Here is a 25,612-nt window from a genome sequence, read left to right as displayed (position 1 = left end):
GGGATGCCCTCTTCAGTCATGAGATACAGACTGAAGTACGGCCCCCAGAGCCGGCTTAGGCTGGGAAGTCCCTGGCCCAGAGCATTGCTTCAGCCTCCGTAAACACAGTCTGGCTTGTGAAACAATTCACATCGAAGTGATATGTCTAACTCCTCACAGTCACAGATTAATACTGAACTTAATTCCTCAGAATTAAATGCAGCTAAACAACCAGACAAGTATATATGGTGTGACATGGAATTATATATCTAACTTCCCATAGTCAGATGAATGCATCATTTAATTCCTCATTATTAAATGAAGCTTAAACAACCAGACAACCGGTCAGGTGTTGGAAGATTCACATCAAAACTGAAAATGATGCAGAGGCAATGTGCGAGTCGCTTAGTCACACAAACAATATTAATCTCCTTGGAGATTAAATAGCTGCCGCAGCGAGTTCACAATCGGAGGAGGAAGATCCGCAGAATGGGCTTCTGAGCCTCAAGAGTGAGCTCTAGATCTAGATCTATAACACGGGTGGAGATAGGAAGAACCGTCTTCAACCCGCCCACCAGAAATGTGGAGAAGCACAATCAGCCAACTTATTTTCTCGAGAGCCAACCGCATGAGCACGCTGCTCATTAATGGTGCAGTATAATGTTTAGGCATAATATTGTTTGATGTATACTGGTGCTTATGCAACTTTATGTTTGTGCAACTGTGAGCTCATCAATGCCCTGATGCTTGGTCTTCTGGACCCAGAGATCGGGCAGATCTGGTGGGTGAGATAGGAGATAGGGATGCACCTGTCTGCATTCCCTCCAGCAGATCTATCTGAAACCCAGGGAATGTAGGCACTGCTCCACCTCTGTGAAAGCGGGACCAGCACTGCGAGGAACGCTGGCGAAAGCACACTTCTCGAAGAGAGCCCTCCGGGATCGAAGCATCCACATCTGTTATTATACACAGCGCACTTTGATCCCGGGCAGACCACGCACAGACAGCAGTAACACTTAGCTTGGTTTTATTGGGGTTTTTCCTCTCTTTATTACTTTCATTTGCTTTTAAATACAGTAGCTCATAAATGCCAGTGCAGGGTTTGAAGTTTGACAAACTCCAAAGATATTATTCTGACTCATTTGTAGTCAGGAGATTTTTCTCCCAGGTGGAAAGTTCCAACATAGCTTGCAACTTTAAGGTCTTGCTGGCTCAGGGTAGGTCCTATGGAACACAGATAGATTGAAGGTCTGAGAAACAAGAAGGTAGGAATGCCGAAGGAGAGAGAAGAGCGCAAGGTCATCTGACATTGCACTGACATTGCCTTTAACTGAAAATGTTATATTTGCTATTGTCATTTTGCATTGCTGACACACCATTTTCCAATTTAATACTGTTGCTTTGACACAATCTGCATTTTTAAAAGCACTATATAAATGAAGTTAAATTGACATGACTTGATTTGATCTTTTGTGGAGGTCACCCCTCCAGGGGTTCAGTGAGTCAATGGTAACTTAAACTTCCAGAGGGAAAATGTACTAATCTTTGTCTTCAAGCATGGTGTTTTGCTTTATGTAACTGTATTGGCTGTTGATGCAAAAACGACTAAAGATACTTATAATTAGACTTGTGCCAGCATTCAGTAATGCGATATATCATGGTAATTAATATGCACAATATTGTTATCGTGGGCACTTCTAAATACCGTGAATAATTATACATTACAAATTATTCATCATTTGGAATGCATTTTAAGAATACTATTCCCATCAACTGGCCGAAATGCACAACACCTGTATGCTTCTTGAAAGACTTTGTGCACTCTGATATAAACAAGCACGTAAGAGAAGCACATGGGGGAGCACGTGAGGGGCGAGCTGAATGAAAGCACATTCACTCTCTGACATCAGATGGCGCTAAACTGCAGAAAATACAGTCCTTACCCTTGAAACACCACAAATAAACCAGCTGCTCTACTTTCTAAAACATATTTAATAATTTTAAATAGCCAATCAGATTTGTGTATTTGCTATGATGTTCATCACAGTGCCAAATACTTAAGTATTAAGTCTTAATAGGCTATTTTAATCTGGACTACAAGTGTAGTGTTTAGATTTTTTTAGTGTTAATTTACATTTTACATTAAGGCTTCATTTTTAACATTAGTTAATTAATTAGTTAACATAAACTGCCAATGAAAAATTCTTCTGAGCATTCATTTCTCTTAGGTAGTCCAATATTTAATAACACGTTGATAAAATCTAAAGTTGCAACTGTATTATTTAATGAGCTAACATGAACTAAAACTTTTTTTTTTAACAAAGATTAATAAGTTCTGCAGAAAATGTAGCTATTGCTCATTGTGAATGTTAATGGTGAATTAAAGAGATCTTATTGTAAAGGTTACATTAGTAATTGTACATCATAATGCATTTATAAAACAGTATACAATACAAAAGACAATGTACAAGAACAGTAATAATATACACTGTGACCTGTGGATATGCATATTCATTCATAAAAAGTTTTGGCTATGAATTAATTGGAAACGTTCCTTTTCTATGGGTCTGATGTGTCTGTTTCAGAAGGGAATTAAGATGGAGAATCTCTCTATGTATGTCATAAGGTGGTAAAGTGTAACCACTGGCCTGTGGGGTCATTCGCAGACATCCTGACACCCAGTCTGGTTGTTGGGTGAGGGGGTCTGTTGGATTATTTGTTAAATATAACAAATAATAATGTGTATGAATTGTCCACAGGTTACAATAATAATATAGAAGGGAAACATAATATAACATAATCTTGGGTGAAGTACTAGTTATACTCAGAAAATCTTGCGAAATACTGGTTAACCTGCAACATGGGCCATGTCAAGTGGCGCGCACAGTGCATGAATTGTTTTAGAGAATTAACAGGTAAAGCGAGCATTGATCACCTTACCTCAGTGTGCGTGCATCTCAGAATGTGCATGTGTGTAAATCTGTGCCTTTTGTCAATCTTCACAGCAGGACACACTTTCAGCTTCCTGCTTTAACTCTGTAAACAGCTCACTACCAAGTAAAACCTACACTTCTGTGAGAACAAACACCACCCGCTGCGCTTTTCCAGAATCCTATTGTGAGTGTATCTTGCTGCAGATTCCTTTAATAAGTGTGTGTGAATGGAAGATGTGTGCACTGAATTGTGGGCCTGAAACTGGCCATAAAGACTTGATTTATTTGAGAGGCCAGCTTAGAGTCCAATTACTTTCTGCCTCCAACAACAGAATTTAGGACCTTTGCTAAAGTCCACTCTTGAGTATTAGCAGCCAGATACCTTGCTGTTAAAGCCAATGCTTATCAGATTTAATTGAGAAAAAAAAAATCCTCATTGCTTAGCTACAAAATCGTAAATCAGCCAAAACCTGTTTAAACTGGTTTTGCTGGTCTAGATTACTAGTTTTAAAGGGGCTCTGGTCAACCTAGGAAATCAGCTGGCCAAACAGCAATATCAGCTAAATACCAGCTTGGCCAGGCTGGGAGACCAGCTAAACCAGCTTAAACCAGAAAAGACCTGTTTTTGATTTCAGCAGTGTAGTTTAAATCTGACTTAAAAGATAGATGTTGGCCAGAAATTAGGAATTAAAGCCTGCTAAATAAACCACCTTTCATCAGTCTGCACTGGTTTTACAGAGGTTTTTTAGGCACTTTTCAGCTGGAGTTCACCTGGCCTCCCAGCTAAACACCAGCTTGGCCAGGCTAGGAGATCACCTTAAACCAGTCAGACCAGCCAGGTAGGAATTTTTTAAACAGGTTTAGCAGTGAACTATTGAATATACATTACCTAACATTTGCCAATAACAATGCACAATAACTTCAAATCTCTAACCACAGTTCTCAAAAATCACTTCAAGAGGACTTTTTCAAGAGGAAAATCAAGGGGGCTGTTCTCTTAGGTTCTCAATATTTCTCCTGCAGTTCTGTGAATCCTCTATTTGTCAAAGATGCCAGGACAACAGATTGTTTTGTGCATAGCACTGGACAGAAGCCTTTATAGTGAGTGTTTGGCATGATGGAGTGGAAGGATTGTGGCAGGCCAAAAAATGACTTTTTCTTGAGAACGTCTTTCCTGTTGTGATGACAGCTTGCCAATATAAACTCTTATTCTATTTGCTAAAGCATTTTTTTTGCCAGCAGAAATATCGGCTACACGTCCGTGGTCACTGTGGACGTGCCATCCATTCATAGTAAACTCTGATTTTATTGAAAGGAAAGTTAAGTGTGTTGTTTTACTGAGGTATCTGCAGTAATGATAGAGGAGATGACCTTTGAGTTGGAAATATGATTCCAAGTATCCCAATGATTATAAAACCACAACTGGACCCTGGAAATATGGTCCATGTTCATCATGACTGTCAGGTTTCATCACATTGCATCTGAACATCTCTTTGAGCTGCTGAAATCAGTTCCTTCATTGTTCCACTCATGCATTCATGCAATAGCTTCCCATACATTTTTACCAATGAAATTCTAGGACCTATAGAATAATTTTAACTTATTTTTATTGAAATCACAATGGCTTTTAAATATGCTTCATTCTGCACTGCACAATAAAGCAATATCTAGCCGGTTGATTATTTTTCAAGACAAGCATAAATACAAAATATATAATTTTTCTATAACGTATTATTTATATTCATTTTCACCTTTTAGATCAATCTTAGATTCATTCTGCTCAATTTATGAATCAGTTCAACAATTTCAATAAAAAGGACTGACTCAAAGGTATAATTCACTCACAACCCAGAAAACATTTGGCCGATTAAATGTATTTAATCTAAAAACTAGACAACAATAGCATTTTCTTGAAATTTTATTATTTTCGAGAGTTGAAATAAAATAAAAGAGTCTGGTATTCCATGACCATGGGAACCCTAAGATTTGCATTTTAGTCTAAAGCAAAGACATATTAGCAGTAAAATTAGCAGTTTACCATCTCATATTTGCAAGTCAGATAAATATATAATATCTGAGTCTGTGTTAAGTGGCCCTCTTGGCCAGTAAAAGCTTTCCCTTGACTGAACAGGTCCCGCAATGAAGGTCTAATGCATCTGTTAGGGAGTTTTTTACGGATCATATGAAACTCAGAGAAGCTGTAATGAGATACAGGAATATGAATCGCCATCTGCCTCCATCTGCCATGACATTCTACAACTCAGATACTCCTCTACCCGTCCGCCTACGCCGAGAAAACTACACGCATCTCTCGCCATCTAAACGTGCCAAGAAGCTTCCCCAATGTCTTCAACTCACTTCACCAAACTTCTATTCTTCTGCCAAATCATCGGGGCTGTCAATGTTAAAGCTACTGAGACGGCATTATGCTGAAATGAAATGCTTAATTAAAGCAGTGGTTGTGTGTGTGCCAATATTCGAGAGGACAGTAGATGCTGGATGATGCATTGAGGTTTTAAGAGGTTTAAAAATTTTAGCACACAAATGATGTATCAAAATTCTCACTAATGTAAAGTACGCACTGAGATGGCAGCTCAGGGTGGTGAATGCTTCCTTAGCGGTGCCACAACAAGCTTGCAAACTTGTTTGCAAAGTAAGTTGTTCACTTTAAGTGTCCTTGTTGGACCCCACACTGCGCTTCGGGTTTGGACTGCTTACACTATGCTAATTGAACACTTGGGTAGTGAGATGTCCTTATCTATCCAGTTTTTTCTCCACTGCATTGTAGAGCTTTTAAAAACCCCTCCTGGCCTGGCTCTTGCCCCAGTCCTGCTGGCCTCATTAAATGGAATTTGACGGAGTTCAGGGTTAGACAACCATGTCATGCGGCTGAGTCCCGCTGAGCTGGCAGTGTGATGTACCATTCGATGTTTCCCATATTTCTTATGTCTTATGAAAAGTATTGCGGGTCTGTGAAAGTAAAACAGGGTTGGTGGTAATGGGAGCATGAAACTGCAAATGTGCACACACATACATGGACTTACTGGAGAGAAAAATGAAGATGGAAAGTTTCGCCTGAAATCAGACGTGTGGGCATGAGTCATTGCTGTTTGTTGGGTTCTACTGGCTGCTCATGTGTTCCGATGATTCAAGTTGCATTTATGTCAAAGTTTAGCCATGCGACTGGGTGCATCTCGTGTGTTAGCTCTCTCTCTCTCTCTCTCTCTCTCTCTCGCATCAAGAGGGAAGCGGCATTAGCATCTCTTTTGCTTCAGTTGTTCAAACTTTCATTCCTGTTTGTTGAACTGGGCCGCAATCCAGTCCCTGTTTTCATAGGTATTTACCAAATAGGACAATAAATATTGGGTGCCATGGAGGCACAGTATGCATTACTATTGCCTCACAGTAATAAAGTACATGGTTTGTGGCAGGATTCCATTGAGTGCTCCAGTTTCCCCCACAGTCCAAAGATGTGCACCAATTAGAGACATTAAATTGCCCATAGGAGTGAGTGACTGATGTTGGGATGGGCTTCAACGTCCCCGTGATCCTCAGATTTGGAAAATGATAGTGGCATGAAATTTTGATAACTTGTAGAATAAGCTGCAAAATGTACAAGACATTTTTGCTGGTAGTCCAAAGTAAATGTAAAAAAGCTGACAGTGAAACAGCACTGAATATCTAACCCCAAAGATCTAGTCTGTTATTCAATTTTCGATTCTATTTAGTGTCTGTGTGTGTGTTAATTTTGGTCTGTGGTGGTGCATTATTGATAAGATATGTCCACAGAGAGTTTCAAGCATTTGATCTAGGGGGTTGTGTGTTAAAGACAACCATTAACAGACTCCTGATGCCACTGGGGATGCATCAATATTCAGCACTTGTCTGGACATTGCCAGGCACCATTCCCAGAGGCGTTCGCTTTGTCCTGTAAGGAACAAAGAGAGAGAGATGGTATAAAGAAGGATGGAGGTGAAAAGTCCTGACAGAGACCGAGGCGACCTCACACCACCCCCAAGAGATAATCAATACATCCCGTCTCGTCAAACAGCTGTCAACAAACGGACCACTTTCACGACTCTGCGAGAGCTCCCTGCATGTGTGAGGCAGGTGCTTCATAGGGGGCTCTGCACTCTGTGTTTTACCAGAGTTCGTGGTGCACTTGTTCAACTCTGATTTCTGGAGCATGAAGTGCTTTGGTGTGATGGTGCACGTCTGTGGTCACCCGGCTGAAAATAATGCCTTCTGTCTGCTGGGTGAAAAAGAGTAGGCAGAACTGCGGAAAGGACTTGGGCAACAGACTGCAGAGAGGGGGTGACCTCTGACCCCTGACTGGACTCTGGGAAGAACTGTTTTTAATTTCCTGATGCTCCAGGCATGCATACACATGCACGCTCAAAAGCACTGCCAAGTTATTTTCCTCCAGATGCAGTGATGACAGGCCCATATGGGCAAGAAGTCACCGTCACCCTCCCATGTCTACTGCTCACCTTGGATTAGTGATGTGGATAAGGAAGGTTCCTAGATGTACTGAAATATATGCAATTGAAAGTGTGACCAAGCGTTCTCAAATGTAACTGACTGAATGGCTGGCGGTCGTACAGGTGTAGGTGTTCTTACTCGACTGCTGTATCCATTTGTACCTTGAGGCACTCGTTCTGCTCAGCTTTCTGCATTAGTAGTCATAACATCACATAATTGCACATTTGCATAAAGTTGAACTTCATTCAACTCGGTTCCATCGCCAACTGTTGCTGTCAGTCATGTCATCTTAAATCGCAAACTATTTAAAAAAAGAACGTAAATGACTTCTTGTTGCTTTGTCATGGCATATCACTGTCATTTTCAACGTCTCTTGAGAAAACACTTTTTGTCACGCATATACAGTGGTGGTCTGTAACAAAGTATTTTTACTTCGTTACTGTACTTTTTTCAAGTATCTGTATTTCACAGGAGTATTTTTATTTTAATCAACTTTTACTTTACTTCATTCCAAAGATTGATTGTAAGATTGAACTTTTTATTCTACAAAATTTTATACAACATTTAATTACTCCTTATTTTGAAGTGAAGAAATCATCACTTGAGACACAAAAGCGGTGTCTGATTCATGAACGAACTGATTCTTTTCAATTAACCTGTTCAATCGGTTTGCAAATCGCACCAAACAATTCATCCCCAAATTGGACTGATCTGACTGCAGCTGTTCCCAAGTCATCAACTCACTGATTCAAATTATCCGTTCACGCACACGTGACTGATGCCACAAAAAGTAAGTTGCTAATGATGCATTTTAGGGTTAATTATTGTAACTGTGAATCATATTTAGGTCACAACTGTGAGTTGTTTGAGAAATAAATCTGATGTAAAGGGATATCTGTTTAAGCCCACTGAAATAATTTAATTCGGACACATCCACACCAATGTCTGTGTAAGTTTAAGATCAAAAAACAAAACATCAAAATAACATATATTAAAATATATTACTATATGTTCACAACGGCAGCGCCTGAATTTTCTGGAGGTCGCTGACTGTTGGTCAGTAGTAGGCATTCTTGCTCCACTGTTGTATTTATTTGTATCATGAGGCGATAGTTCTGCGCGACTTTCTGCTTTTGTAGTTGCAGCATCACAACTTTATTCAACTCTCTTTCATTGCCAACTGTTGCCATCAGTTGTCATCTTAAATCGGCAACTATTGTTGAATGTAAATTGCTTTCCATTGCTTCATCACTACAAATCCCTGTCAGTGTGAACGGCTGCACTGGACAATTTGTCTACTGCTCACCTTGGATTAGTGCTGTGAATAAGTGAACTTCCTAACTTTACAGAAGCCCCTTTCACACTGCCATTCCGGCAAATACAGGGGTAAAGTGTTCCTGTAATTGTTCCCTGGTCGCTAGATTTGGCACTTTCACACTGCCAGTGATGACCCGGTATATGTGCGTGCTTTCACACACAACCCTTGAAGATCCCGTAACGACACGTGACATCAGCGCGTGACGTGTAATGTACGAGTCGACAAAGCTTGGCACGTTATACTTTAACTGAAGCAAGCAAACAATCTCTGCGTCAGTGCGGAAAGTGAGGAACTAACTGATCTCTGCTTCATTACAGTTTGCACATATGTTTTCGTCGCGAATGTTGATCTTCCTTCAAAACAGCCGGTAAAAAAGTCGCGCGATAACGCGCGTCATCACTTCGATACCGAATTAGATCTGGCTTTTGTTCACACAGCGCTCGTTCCGGATCGATTACCGCAATGTTACTATGTCCCCGACCCGGGTTCGATTCGGTAATCAATTCCGGGACGTGGTTGCTTTCACACAGAAGGCGACCAGGCAATGTTACGGGAATATTGCGGGTCCGACGTGCAGTGTGAAAGGGGCTTGAGACATATACAACTGAAAGTGTGACAATACATTCACAGCAACTGAACTGCAATGACTGTTGGTCACTAGTTGGCATTATTGCTTGAATGTTTTATCCATTTGTATCATATGGCACTAGAGCCACTCGACTTTCTGCAATCGTAATCACCCCATCACATCGCTGTCTATTTGGATAAAGTTGACCTTTGTTCAACTTTTTTTGCTTCACCAACTGTTGCCGTCAGTTGTGTCAACTGTAAAGTTGCCAACTCTTGTTGAACTTAAATGACTTTTGGTTGATTTGTCATTGCAAATCACTAACAGTGTGAGAATCCATTGTGAAAAAAAACAAAAACAAATTGTGTCACTCAAATAAAGCAGTCACCCTGTGATGTGTACTAACTCCTTGTGCTTCCTAACTGTACTTAGCGAGATGCATGTAAAAAGTGTGAACTTAAAGGTGTGTTCACACTGACAGCTGGAGGTCGCCAAGTGCCTTACTGTTGGTTGATGGCAGGAGTTCTTCCTTGACTTTACTTTCCATTTTATTATGGGGTGGATATAGCTGCTTCACTGGTAGTTGCCATATAATGTCACTCTGTATTTACATAAAGCTGAACTGCTTTGTTGCATTGCCAAATGCTGTCTAAAACTCAGATTTAAACTAAATGATTTTGGTTGCTTTGTCTGCAAATCAGTGTCATTATAAATGCACTTTATGAAAACAATTTGTCCCCTTTTTGGGGGGTTTAAATCAGGGATAGATAACTCCGGTCCTGGAGGGCCACTATCCTGCAGAGTTTAGCTCCAACCCTAATTAAACACACCTGAACAAGGCAATCAGTGTTTTCGGGATTACTAGATAGATACAGGCAGGTGAGTTTTTATGAGGGCTGAAGCTAAACTCTGCAGGAAAGTGGCCCTCCAGGACCGGAGTTGCCTACCCCTGGTTTAAATGAATGATTTGTAACTTTTGACTCTTGGGAAATCTACGCAGTTTGTTGAGGTTAGTGATACTCAAAAAGAGAGACAAGTGAGATTATTACCCTCTGAAAAAAAAACAGGTCACAGGGGTGGTACTTTTTTTTTTTAACAAAAGGTAGACCAATTTATCCTGGGCTATGTTCACACTGCAGGCTGAAATGACCCAATTCCAATTTTTTTGCCCGTATGCGACCTGTATCTGATCTTTTCATGACAGTCTGAATGACACAGATCCGGTCTTTTCAAATGTGACCCAGGCCACTTGGGTAGCTGGTCCTGAATCCGATACGTATCCAATCTTTTGAAATGTGACCTCCGTCTGAACAGCCAGGCCACATGTATCCGACCCATACGTCATTGATATGCTACAAACGTCATAATTCTGTGTTGAAGTAGGCGTGAATGAGAAGAGCCACTCACATCAGTATCCCACCACTCCTGGCTGCGACTCCACACCCACACGTTTCTCTGTGACGACGTTGCTAACACTGCTCCACAAAACGCCATGGCCAAAAACCTTCTTTGTAATTTTCTTCTTAAAACGAGAAGATTGTAATTGTGCTGGCTCATTTGGGAAAATAACTTTAATATTGTAAAAAGAGCTCCGCTGTTGACTACACTGTTGTTGACATCCATGTTTAACGTTAGCTACTTCCGCAAACAACGAGTGACGTCGTTCACTGTTGAGTACTCTTCTGCGCATACGGGTCACTTCTGAGTCATTTCACATTCACACAGGAGATCACAAAAGGTCGCATTTAATTGGAAATTTGAATGACCTTGCAAAAAAATAATAATAATAAAAAAAAAATCGGAATTGAGCATTAAGCCCTGAAGTGTGAACGTAGCCCTATTTACCCCTGAAGGGTCCATATATTATATAATAATATATTTATATTAAATGTATATTATATATGTATATGTATAAGTATATTAAATGTATATTTATGAAGGTTTTGCGTTGCCCAAGTGAAAGCTTTTGTACATTTTTAGGTGTGTAGGGTCTTTATCACAAATGAAATATCTGAGAAGCAAAACAAAAACACTTCCAAATTGCTGTCTTGGAGAATCAAATGAGACACAAAGTCATTTGTAATTTTCCCTTCCAATTTTGCTCAATTTTGTTGCATAGCCAACAGTCACTCATGTAATTTGTGACTCAAATTAACAACTCTCATTAAAAACAAATGACTCACTTCAACACAAATTATAATTGAACATTGGAGTCTTTGCTAAATCCCCATCTGTACATTTCTGGATCCAGACTTTGGGTTTTTCTGTGCATCAGTCTGCCCAGTGTAATAGAGTATCCAGTGTATAATGTGGGGGCAGAGAATGGAGGCAGGCCGGGGGGCGGAGCCTTCACTCTGATTGGCTGCAGTAAAAAAGGGCTGTCACAGAGAGGGATGGATTAGAGGAGGTGGGGGAGGTGCTTCGCTTGCTCTGTACATTTCAGCTGCAGATCAGAACACAGCGCCGACAGATTAACACTGTTCACAAGCCCCGAGATGTGAGGAAGATGGAAGAGGACCACAAATGTGTCCATGCAAGAGACAGAAAGCTGATTTAGGGTTGCTCTGCACTGTTTTCTTCTTCTAGGAGTGCCTCAGGGTAAGGACTCACTGTCCCTTGTCTGTCTCTTTTAGGAGTCTCTCTGATCCTTTGAGGCATGGACTACATATCATTTCAACCTTCCTGGGACTCTTCTTCTAAGATTTCGGAGTGTCTTCTTTCAACCCGTTTCTAAGAGAGTGAGAGATATTTGTGTCACGTACTGATCAGACTTGAGAGGTTTCATTTGAGAGTTCCTTCAGTCTTCTCTGCCTTTCTCTCTTCCTCTCTCTGTGTCTTTGTGATCATGCACTGAAATCATCAGTTCATACATTGAGGGCACACCTGTCTCTCAAATTCACTCACTTGTGTGGATCTAACCAGAACTCTGCAGCTGGAATTTTGAGATGGATATTGTGATGGATATTGGGATTGCCGTGTACTTCATTTAACGTCGAACCTGCAGAACAAGACAAGGTGAAAAAGGGTAAGAACTTTTTTACATGTTTTATTTTTATAGCAAAAATATTATAATGTTTATATATATATATATATATATATATATATATATATATATATATATATATATATATATATATATATATATATATCCACACTTATATTGTTATCCATATATTGTTATATATTCAGTGTTGAGGGTTAGACAAAATTATGAAATGTATGTAGTATAGGATAAATAGATAAATTATATATATGTATGTAATCTGGGAGTTTAGAAATAAGCAGTTTTACGGTTTTGAAACATTCAAAACAAAGAAACATTATGATTCTTCACTATTTCTAGGTCACAAGTGAATTAAGTAAATGTGTGACCGTGTAAACTCCTTTGAACAGATGGTCAGATGTTCTTTGTTTTTATTGAAGCTCAAGCTTTTCTTTAGATAATCCTAAATCATGCTGCAGAGTATGATCATCAGGCTTTACGTTGTAAAATTAATTTACATTCTTTTAATTTCCATTTAAATGTCTCACTCAAATTGCTATGCAGATAATTAGGTTTTTTTTTTTTCAGGAAAACATAACATTGTTAAAAATAAACCTCCATATTCTCACAATTAGGCACTGATTTTGTGACCCCTAGTCTGTGTATTCTATCAGTAGTAAATGCGATGCTTTAATTGCACATAAACACTGACTCACCTTGATGCCAGCAGCCGCTGGTAGTCGAATTAAAACTTTCTGCACTTGTCGCCGAGGATGACCGCTTTATAACCACGACTGTGTGAGTGAGGTGTGTGTTTGTGTGTGTACGGCCATGTGATGGGCTGGTCTCTGGATACTGAAAAGGCTAATGCTAATTAAACCACATTTCTCTCCACTGAAGCACAAAATGTAGGATTCCCTGTGATCCTCCCAGCAGCTGTGATTCTCTTTACACACTCCAGTATCTCTCTCTCCACTCACACATCTGTATATCAGCGTTTAGCAAACTCACACTCTCAGCACTCTACAGAGCACCGAGCCTGTTTCATTTTACACAAACTGAGCGATCTTCAATCAGTGTGTGTGAGTGTTTATACACTCAGGGAGGGGTTGTGTGCATGTGTTTGCCTGCTCAGGGGAGAGATTGTGAGAAATTTTGTGTGTTCGAGAGAAATGGGTGTGTTTCTCATATTTTTGTCAATGACTATAAGCTTGTGAGAGTCTGCCAGTCAGTTACTTCAACCTTTGCGATCTTTCGCATGTATTTCTGTTGTACAGGTACAATGAGATTATAATTTTTAGTGCTCCTTGAAATTGCTGCAATTACAGTGAATATGAAATCAAAATCGACCCAATTTACTTTCTTAATAATGCTCTTATTGTGAAAGATTCCTCTGTGCACATTATTCCAAAGGAAAACATGGGTTGTCTTTGTATTTTTCCTCAAAAAGAAATGGTTTAGCTTTTCTGCTGATGTCATTTGGACCATGTGAACTGGATAATGTTAACCAATAGCCACATCTATAGTTAGACATTATTTCACTAATGCAATTCTTTGTTATTTCATTAGCATTAAAGTATTATTAGCTTGTGATAATTACATTTTTATTTTTATTTTTCCATTTTCATTTTAAGTAATAATAATACTATTTTTTAAAGCATTTATAGTTTTTTTATTAGTTTTTTTTTATTAGTTTTTTTTAGTTTTAACTATTAACCCTGATTCATTTTTATTTACAATGTAGTAGACAGAGAAAAATACTTAATATACAAAAAAGAAAAATATCTAAATAAACATATATTGAAAGTTTTACAAATATTTAACAAAATATATATTTTAGGGCTGGCCTAAGTATATTTATTTACTTAAAATATATATTTACACATGTAACATTACTTAATGTGTAGAAAATGTAATACACACTATTCTATTAACTGGCTTTGGCTTAAGTACAGTGACAATATAAAAGTTATATGCAACCTGTCTTTATAAATTCATGCTTATTTTTTCTTATATAAATGATTCTTATACATTAAAAGATGTAGCTGTCATTGTATGTCATTATATTTTATATTTTAGTACAGTGACAATATAAAATATATCTGTCTTTATAATATCATACTTCTATAATTGGGTCTTATACATGAAAATATGCAGATGTTATTATATATAAGAAGGGTGTCCTCATGAAAAGATCATCATATTTGGCATGAAATGTTTTGACAAGCCTTGGAGCAGAGTATAGTAAAGCAAATGTTACATCAATGCAAAATATTATATATATGTGGTGATATGATAATGCAAGCATAATATCATATTGTCTAGTCCTCATTTCTCATCTCATAAAGTTAATGCTACATGTTGAAGCCCATCAGTTGCTTTGTCACTGTATATATCCATGTCTTCAGCGCCATTGTTACTTATTTTCTGAGGTCACTACTGAGCAATGCTTCATGATATATGAGCAAGAGAATGTAAAGTAATTTTAAAGGCTTCTTCTGAGCCGAGCCAGAGCTTTACTCTTCCTGTAATAGCGCTGACACATTTCTGCTGGTTTTGCAGGACATTTAGACTCATTTTATAGCCTGTAGGAGCAACAGTGAGCAGTATACTCACAGTACTAAACACAGTCTTGTCGCTCATTCTTATGTCTCTGAAGTTGTCGTCACCTCGGGTTGTGAACGGGCTCTGTTTGTGATTGTGATGGTGCTCACCAACTGTGTACACACACATGGCTGAAGCTTGGCTTAGGATGATTAGATGCCCACTCTTTATCCTTCTGAACCACACACACATACACATGCACACGGTCTGACAGATGGCCTTTCTTGAGAGAAAGACAGTGATCCTTTATCACCTTGTCCTTTGTATTATCAACAGTGTCGTTTGAAGTAATGAAACGGGCTCCTTGATTGCACCAAAAGGGCATTTTGCTGACAGAATTGCAAGGATAGTGACCCCCAGAGCAACGCCGAAACTGCATGTTTCTGATTCAAATCACATTTTCGCATTCAAATAGCTCCTTTTCATCCTTCTCTGGTAATTAATCTGTTATTCCTACATCTCTCTCCCTTTGTCACTTTCAGTAAATGTCATAAATTCAGTGTGCTTCACATAAATATGGGCAAATTGATTGGTGGATGCAAGGATGTAACCAAATAGTCAAAACTGGGGTTGAAGAAACCCCCCAAAACGGCAAAATACCTCAAACTAAAATTATGGATGGATGGATGGATGGGCAGACAGGTAGAAAGATAGACCGACAGGTAGAAAAATGTGCAGATAGACAGACAGAAAGAAGATAGATAGATAGATAGATAGATATCTGCATTTATAAAGTAAAATATAGTACTGTAGTTATAAACATACATCATAGTAGTATTTTTTTAGTAGATTTTAATTAAATTTATCTAATAAAAAATCTATAAAATGTCTGGAGTTGATTTGCATTACTGTTTTACAGTAATGAAAATGTAGATTTAGCATTTATTTATGTATTTAGCAACACAGTGATAAGAATTTGTTGGTAAATCACGAGGTTCTACAATTGTACCATCGAAAGGGTCCTAAAACAGGCTTCATTTCCTGTATTGTGCCCCCCTTTGACTTTTCACGCATGACTTGTTTGAAGTTCATTTGATAGAGCCGAGGGTGTGCATGTGCTAATTTTACAGCCTGTGGTCACACACGGGGATTAATATATCATAACCTTTAGCCTCGTGGGTACACACAGATATCTGTGACCTCTCTGTCTTAATGGAAAACCTTGCCACAGGTCTCGTCACTAACACTAGAGGCCTCTCTTTGTTGTGAGTTGTGTTATGCAATGCAAGACTCCACAATGCTGTTTTTAGCACTGAGGTCAGTTACAGAAAAGGAGATTTGATGGTGCTTAAAAGTGGCGAGTTTTAGATGCAGTAACGTATAAACCCACACTCACGTCAGCTGAAACATACACATAAAGACTGAATAGAGTTATACAAGACCATGTTGAGAGAAGAACTCAAGTGACCCTGAATGAGGATTGGCTTCACCGCCCACATCCTGCTTCGATGTACTCACAGAAACACACCGAGAGCATTAATGACTAGCGGGTCAGCATCCATGAAACACTGTATTGGCGCTTTCCAGAAAAGCTGTTTTTAATTGATTTTCTGCTTTCACATAGAAGTAGCAAAAAAATAAAAATAAAAATGAATGGTCTTGTAACAAATTCTCAACTTTAGCATCCTTCGCATAATAGTGAAGGCTGATGGGAAATTATAGGGTAGGAGGGGGGTCATACATAATGAAATATACAGATGTTATGCATGCACACAGTAGATCATGCGCTACAATTGCAATCATCATGTCTTATGTGCTCACATAAAATGTCATATAACTAAAATTGTACATGTTGAAAGACGATCAATCTTTATTGAACCCAGATGCGTAAAGCTTTTAAGGTTTTAAAATCATTTGTTTTGCGTTTAGCACTAACTGTCCCTGCCGGTATGTTCTAAGATGCTCTTGTTGAAAAAGAAGTGCACTTTAGCATATTTTTAAAAGGGTACTTACTACAGAAATAATATACCTCGTTGCAAGCTCAACGTAATGTTTTAGGATACTTAACCATATGTTATTTACAATTAAATAAAAATGTATTACAATTGACTATGCAATTTATAATAAATGCAGCATATTTTGTATGTGATTTACATGTGCTTTAGTACATTAGTCAACACAACAAAAGTGCACTTATTTAAAGCTTGACAAAAGATTATTATAACATGATTGTGCACTTTAAAATGCTTAGTTTGACATTATTAGAAAGTGTGCTTAAGTGTACTTAAGCGTGTTAAACAAAGCCATGAAAGTGTGCTCTCTTTATTTAAACATATATGGTCTTTTATTTCATTTAAAGTACATGTAAGAAATATACTTTAAATATTTTAAGTACGCTACAAGAGCACATTTAATACAATTAAAATGATAGTTTGCCCCAGAATGAACATTCTCATTTATTGAGAATAAATGAGTCTTCTTCTTCTTCCTCTTCTGAGCACAATAGAAGATATGTTGAAGAATGTTAGTAACAGTTGACGGTAGCCACTGACTTGCATTGTATTGAAAAAAAAAATACTATTCTAGTATACTATTTGGTTACCAACATTCTTCAAAATATATTATTTTGTGCTCAACAGATTTTATACTGGTTTGAAATCTGAAGTTACGTATGTAATGAAATAATTTTCATTTTTGGGTGGGCTATCCTTTTAATAGAACTTATTTTTCTCTTGTGGGTTTATATGACAGTTTGAATAAACACCCTTGCATTGACTGTCAAAATTATTTTATTAGATATTTGTGTTTTTTTTATGTCAGCCCAGTGCATGTGCTGAGGCTTTTATCAATCAGGGAAAAAGAGAAGAAATGATGTTCAGGATTAAAAATTCATATTCATCTAAACATTAAATATGTAACCACAAACTACATTTGTTTCCTTGCTGTACAAGAACGCAACATCATGTCCTTGTCGGAACAACATGTCTGACTTGCTTTCGTCTAACACTGATACAACACTGTCTACAATTCTTCACTGAAGACATTTGCAGGCACACTTGCCCAGGACGAGCATACAAACATTATGTTCAACAAAAGCCCTCCACAGCCCTGTTTATCATCCCATCATTCCTCCCTTTTGTCCAGGACTCAGTTTCAGAGAATGCAGTGTGAGAATGAAAGGTGCAATGGCAAAGGTCATTGTGTGTTTTTATTCAAGTCTGGTGGTCTTCAAGACCCTGGAGTAATTTTTAAGGAGCCACCAGCATGTACCCGTGTGGTTAAGACTTGTTAGACGATCCTTTAGTTAAAAAGCTGTTCAGGTTCTGTATTCACATTTGTACCCCCCCCCCCCAGCTCGTTTACACATATAAAGGCCCATTGTGTGTCTGTGTAAGTGTTTAAGTGAGGCCGATCACAATCTTGTTTTGTTTGATTTCAAGTAGGAGGTGCAGGGGAATGTGCCTGATCAGCTGTCGTAGGTGTGAATGGCTTATGACATTTTTTTAACAGGCTAGCTCTGTATGTTATCCTACTGTGAAAAAAGAAGTACACTAGCATAAAAGAGTATCTATTTTGGAAATAATATACTTTAAAATAGTGTACTTAAGTGCAAACTGTAATGTTTTGGACACTTAATTGCATTTAATTTACAATTAAATGAAGACGTATAATAGTCTACATATTACAGTTTTATAGTTTTTATTAAATGCATTTAGTTGAACTTACGAGTGTTTTTGAACTGTTGGATATACATATAAGCATTTATGGTAAAATAAACTATGCTTTAATGTCATTTCTTTTGAAACTTGAATAAATGTATTGTAATTACACATTTGTAAAGATGAAATTGGAATTTAGCATATTTAAAATGCTTTCACTTTAAATGTAATAAAACATAAGCAAGTGCTTTACATTGTGGTTTAGTGTGTTAGCCAACACATCAAAATACGTGTACTTCTTAATGGCATGACAAAAGTTCATTAAAATGATTTAAAATATACTCTAGAGGCAAAACTTAAACTTAAGTTTATTTAATTACCATTATATTATCTGCAAGTATGGTTTCTTAAAAATATACATTCAAAATCTGAATTAAAAAACAAATTCACATTCAATACAATAAACCAAAATGTATTTTTTCACGTAAGAGAGAGCTTTGTTTTAGCACAACAATTTGCAGCCTACTTCATATTAGCTTATTACTGAAGCACATCCACTTCATTAAATGTTTAGCAAGACAAAAAGTGTGTGATGGAGCCCCCTGGGCCCTTTTTCCATTTGGGTACAATCACAGGTCCGCAGTCAGAATGTCTCATCCCCCACAATGCACCAAATTGCAGCTATAATAAGCCACATTCATTGGATTTCTCCACATGTGAAAGCAGATGAATGAGAATAGAGAATATGGCTGTCCTGGGGGATGAGGAGCAGGGCCCAGCTCTTGCAGTGAGTTCTCAAAGGACGCGGCGGAGGGTTATCAACAAGCCTCAGTGCCCAAATCTCTCTGCACAGAGAGCTCCCGGGAGTCTTGGGAAAAAGCATGCAGTGTGTCTTGTTAAGACTGTTCCATAGTGTGATTTGATATTTGTTTGCTATTGCTTTTCTTTTTATCGCTATTGTGAAATATAGAAATAAATATGTTACGAACTGCTTGCAGAATGTCCTTACTGTCATGTCAATACTATTTGTAAAGTGCTTTTCACTATAGACAATGTTTCACAGCAGCTTTACATCAATCGAGCATATGAGATTTGCTATAGTAGGTATCTATGATATAATACATATCTAATTTTATATAGAGAGCTTATCAATTATACAGTATACATTTTTGCAATGATATGAAGTCACACAGCAACAATTTGCTAAAAATTATTTACTGCTTTACAACTTTAATATATTGCTTGACGATAATATAGTTGTATATTGCACTGGAATTTTTTTCTATAGATATGTTATATATACATATATATATACAGTTTCATGTATTTACATTTTTTTTATGATAAAAACAGTATTTGCTCTATTGTATATATTGCTTTAAATGAGTATTCTGTATATATGCAGGTAAGATGTACTATATGTTTAACTTTTAATATATCGCTGGGCAGTACTAGATAACTTTTTGCAACAATACAAGCAGTTGAGATATACGCCCTACACAAATTTGTACGTGCTTATATATCCAACTTTTTATAAAGAAATGCACAATTATATACTGTAGTCACATTGTTTGAGTTGAAATAATAATAATAAAAAAATCTGACAGTTGAGATTTAAATATACTAAAACCGCTTGAGTCTAATGAGTAATGAGTGTACTGTATAATATTATCTGTAGAGCTGTGCAATAATACACTTGATATTTTTATGTAAGAATTCAAGCAATCAAGCAGTTGAGATTTGCTATGAACTGTACTATATATCATCCCACACACTTATTTGTGTATTTAAATAATATATTGGAATACTGTATGTATTATATGTGCATTGGAATAAAGTTGAACATAGTTACAGCATATATCCAGCTTTATATAAAGAGCTGGGTGAAATATGGTAACATTTTGTGTCAAAAAAAAAAAAAACAGGTTGTTGGAATTTTGTATAGTATATATCACTTTACTTGAGTGTATTGTATATATGTGAATAAAGTTGAATATACATCCAACTTTATATTAAAGCTGTGCTATAATACAGCTGATATATTTGCGACAATATAAACAATAACTGAGACTCCTTATAGTCTATATAATAGAGTATTTATAGTTTTATGTGAGGTACTTTATGCATGCAGTAGGATGTACTTTAAATCCAACTTTAAATATTTCACTAGAGGATAATTCAGCTGAGATTTGCCATATATTACATATCACTTGACGACAGAATGCTGTATTTTTCTGGGTAAGGTTTGATCATCTTATAGTAGCTTTAGAATCAATATGTGGTGTTGTGTCTGTCTAATGGTCTGTTTGAAGGGGTTGGACTTCCCACAATCCCCCATGGTCTTTTGCTTGCCAGCTGAACTCAAACTCTCTTCCTCCGCTACTTCTCCTGCCTGGAGACTGTGTGACGGTTCACACTGGACCAGATCCTTGGAAGTTAGGGGTTTACTGCTGAATAAGGACTCGTTTGACGAGCTGAGTGGGTGGAGGAAAGAAAACGAGGTAGTAGGGTCAGTTGCTTTGCTGTGAGTGAAAGAGAGAAAGAGAGAGGTACAGAGTGACACAAACTTGTGAGGATCTGAGACTTCCTGTTAACCAGGAGCACATGTCAACTTGGTCAGTTATGATGGTCATGCAAACATAATAAGAGCAAATAAAAACTAAAATAAATCAGTTGCCTCGCTCACACTGTGCTTGTTTTTCATTGTAATTGTGTTTATGAATTTGCATCAGTAGCACTTGCCTGTTAATGGAACATTACATAATAATTCATCATTACATTACATAATGTTAGCAAAAGCCGTGGCACAGGACGTTGCTGTGTTAATAAACTGCATTCACACCTTGTGTACAAATATAAGGATATTGGATCTACTTTATAAAACAGACCCTTTTTAAAATGCAGTGGGAAAAAGTGTGGGTATATTTGCAAATGGAATGCTAGTAGTATATACTAGCATGTATACTGTGTACTGTCTACTATTTTTTAAATGTTTGTGAAACCAGGGTCACTGCAGGCCACAGGAATTGTTATATGGCCTAATGGAATTATGAAACTTAAAAGCAATGATTTAATTAAGACAAAGTATAAAAAAAAGTTTAAAAAGTTAAAACTGTGCACTGTACATGTTAGAGGCTTATTAGTAGTTTCAGAGTAGCTCACAATCAATAAATACAACACATTTATGCTAATCGATTGCTTATGATGTACTTCTGATTAATTATAGCAGTGTTTACTTTATGGTGTTTATATGTTACAGATGGTTATAAGAATGCATATTTTATTACCCTCATCTTTTTGAGTAAGTAGCTGGAAGTAGTAAAGCATAGACATTTTATAATAAGTGTTCTGGTCTATTTAGGGCTTGTTTAACATTTTAAAAGTACCACATTGTGTATAAAGTCTTTTTTTTCTGGATATTAATGCCATTTTTATATTTAATTCAGTATACACACTTTCCTGTGGGCCACCACATCACAGTAAAGAAAGATTAAGAGCATTATTTAAAAGATTTTAGATTTTACTAGTATTTGCACAGTAGTATTTTTAGCTAAATCCTATATGATCAACTTCTAATTCATGCATTTATGATTTATCTCTCTCTATATATTTCTTGACAGTGTTATTAAGGCAAGACATCTGCACTGGAAAACAAATACTGAAAATTTTGAACATCACTTTTTACAATCTGTGTAAAAGGCACAGCAAAATTTATTTCCACATTCTAGGTAAGAATTATTATTATTATTAATTAAAAAAATAATAGAGATCTGTTGGAATTTGTATTTTTGAACTTTGAAGCGTTGCTAATTCAACTAATTTTGTGCTCCCTAGACATTTGCATTTATAGAAAATATTTACCTATCGTGTTCCTTTCAATTTGGTCCTTGTATTTTCTGTACTTGCTCTTAAAAATGTCTTTAAAATTATTACATCTACTGTACCTAAATAAAACCTGCAGAAACTTTCCACTATACCATAAAGACCCTCATAGGCTTCAATCAACCTCTTAGCAGGTAAAAAGCTTAATGTGCTGGTGTTTGTGTGTTTGCGACACTATTCATTTCTTGTTCTAAATCATTTCTATTCCATTTTTTCTAGCCCTTAGGGATCAGTGCTGGGGGTGTGTTTTGGACGGAAGGGAATTTGTTTTTGTTTTTTGGGGGTTTGTTCTGTATGTTTGTGTGCTATCCTTTGAAGCCACCTGTCTGGTTGCCGAAATATGGAGGGTTTTTATCTACCTCCAGTGATTTAGATGCTCCTGCTACTTCAGTGAGCTTTAGTCCACTGGGATTTTCATCGTCTAAAACAGATTCATTCAGAAAGTCCCTTGTCCTACAGATTTCCTTTCTTTTAAAGCCGAGAAACAGTCAATAAGGCAACCTCAGCAACAGTTGCCTGAGTTATCTGTTGTATGACTATTAGAATTCAGTATAACACGGCACATACTGACCTCTACATTCACAGACACACCTCAGCTGTCACTGTTTAATGCCTTAATGGCACAGTGAACTTTATTCAACCTCCCAGCACTATGCAGACATTTGAGTTTTAGCACTGAGTCATAAAACTGCATCAACACTGAACGGACGATGGTGCCTTTTGGTTTTTTAATTCCAGTGTGCCAAATCAATGTTGTTTGTTACTGCTTCTTATCAGTTTGGGGCAGAAGTTGGTCGTGTTGTGTTACGGTTTTGGAGGGGGGTTTACAGCCCTGCCAATGGTTTGAATGAATGTGAAGCAAGAGGTCAGGGGGTTTTCTATTAAAAGAGCGATAAAACCCAATAATGTTCCCATCGGAGTGCAGTATGGCCACAGGCTAAACACAGACAGGCAGTGTAATTAACTCTAAGCAGCCTTCACAACTGCAATCTCTTTAAAGAGAGGAACTAATGGTCGTTGGGCGCTGATCTGATTTTGCTATTGGGACCTGATGGAATTGTGCTCAGGAGGTATGAGAGAATTTGAAAGCTGTGGGGAGGCAGAGAAAGTGGGAGAGAGGCAATTATGATTTCGGCGGGATTGGGATTAAAATGCTGACAATGAACTGAGCAGAATCAGACACTTGCATTTGGCTTCAAATTGTGAGAGAAACAAACATTCATCACTGTAACTCACAGTGACGTGGAGCGAGAGGCGGGAGAGACGGAGTGTGGAAGCTGAGAGGTGCCAGTTACTGTTGGTTTTATTACGGAGGTTTATGCGGAACATTTTGATGTAGTTATTTTGGTTCCTTTTTCCTCTTTGTGCAAAGTTAATTTACTAGAGATCTCTTTCATGCCTGAAAGAAAGAACATTTTGCTGATAGTTTTGTTTTGGAGCATAGAATATTGTTTATAGCTTCTCAAAGCTGGTTATTATTTTGTCATTACTTGGTCAATAGTTTGTTTCGGCTGCCAGTTTAAGTGGGTTTTATGAGCAGCAGAATCTCTAACAAGATCTTTGTGATATCACTCCTACACTGCATTAGATAAACAGATGCCAAATGGAGTCTCTATTTCTCAGATGTTTGTACTGAGAAAAAGACATCAATAATCTTGTATTTATCTTCTCTAAATTTTAAGAATAGAAATACTATATTCAGTTCTTACAATATCAAATTATTTTGGCTGCGCTATCCACGTTACTTTTATACTACACTGAAAACAATTTGGTGTTGTATTTTCTTTAAAGTGCCCCATTTTGTCATTTATCAAATGCTTTTTTTCCAAAGCAACTTACAGTGCATTCAGGCTATTCATAATATATATATTTGGGACCAATTTAAAACATAGGTGGACATTATTCAGATGTGTTACCATGTGAGGTGCCAACACGGAGATGGGATTCAAATTACTGACGGCTCGTTCTGTTCAGAGTCCATTCTTCATGGCATAATAGGGGCACTTTAAAACTTTTTTTTTTTTTACTTAGTAATGGCTAGTAATTTTCACAAACAGTTACAAGTAAATGAATAGTAACACATTTAATTAAAAGTCCATATTTTATGTAGAAATACTGAAATATAATTTTCTTGTAAAACACTAAAAAGTTAAATAATTTCAACAGTGCTATATACACTTACTTATGTAAACTATATATATATTACTTGTGTCTATAGAAACATTTGAAACAATGTTCAGGAAACATAAGCAACTCTCCAATGTTCCACTGGATGTTGTCTACTCTTTAATTCTTTGTAACACTTTATTTTGATATTCCACTTTAGACTGATTCTGCTGAGTATACTACAGTGCAACTACATGTCAACTAGCAGTCATTAGATTATTAGTAGACTGTCTGCTTAATATCTGATAATAGTAATTTTTTTTTTTAATTATTTTTTTTTTATGGTCCTCCAGTAGACATTCTACTGCAGTAACTTTGCAAGTATGGCAACTTATTCTAACCCAAACCCTGAAATCAACCCCATCCTAACAGTCTACTAATACTCTAATGAGATCTAGGTGACATGTTGTTGCAAAGTTACTTATAGTTAATAAAAAGTGGACTATCAAATTTAACATTTTTAAGTGTAACCTAACATCGTGTAATCAACCGGAATGAATCCAGTCTAAGATTCTAAATGTTTATATGTACACTACCTTAAACACTGTAATCTGATTTAAATATTAATTTACATTTACATTATATATATTCTGAACAAAACTTCAGTGCATGCTCAGTGCCCAGTCGACTTGTTAACCAGAGTGATTTACTGTAGTGTGAGCATAATTGCAATTTTTGCTTTGATGACATATATAAAAATAAAGCCACTTATTCACTAATAACTATGACTTTTCCCTCAAAATAAATTCCCAGTTTCCTGCTTTTTAATAGTTAGTAAGGTAGTTGTTAAGTCTAGGTATTGGGCAGGATTAGGGATGTAGAATAGGGTCATGTAGAATAAGGCTTATTAGTGCTTAATAGCACTAATAAATGGCTAATATTCTAGTAATGTGCATACTAATAAGTAACTAGTTAAGAGACCCTAAAATAAAGTGTTACTTGTCTTTTTGGCAAAAAATAAATAAATAAATAAAAAAGTTAATATTAAGTCTCCTCTTCTAATTAGTTTGTAAGATGTGAGACATAAATACTGTATGATGGGAGCCAAAAAAATATGATTTAAAACATATTTAAATGTACCTGGAACGTATCTATGAA

At 37.0% G+C, this 25,612-nt stretch overlaps 1 protein-coding gene across 4 annotated transcripts in view; it reads left to right on the top strand.

Annotated features, from left to right (window-relative positions):
• The window catches only part of LOC113061753 (LARGE xylosyl- and glucuronyltransferase 2), a 113,516-nt gene that overhangs the window by 37,323 nt on the left and 50,581 nt on the right, over positions 1–25,612 (top strand). For 2 of the 4 annotated variants that reach the window (XM_026231158.1, XM_026231157.1), the window contains exon 2: positions 11,914–12,305. The gene's annotated coding sequence lies outside the window, so the exon portion shown is untranslated. Of the gene's footprint in view, positions 1–11,658; positions 12,306–25,612 lie in introns of those variants that run through there. The other 2 variants (XM_026231159.1, XM_026231156.1) reach the window with 2 other exon arrangements.

This window comes from Carassius auratus, chromosome 43 (assembly GCF_003368295.1).
Source record: "Carassius auratus strain Wakin chromosome 43, ASM336829v1, whole genome shotgun sequence".
In the NCBI taxonomy this organism is placed as follows: domain Eukaryota; kingdom Metazoa; phylum Chordata; class Actinopteri; order Cypriniformes; family Cyprinidae; genus Carassius; species Carassius auratus.
Note: the sequence above shows the minus strand (reverse complement) of the source record. Positions and strands in the feature narration are given on the sequence as shown.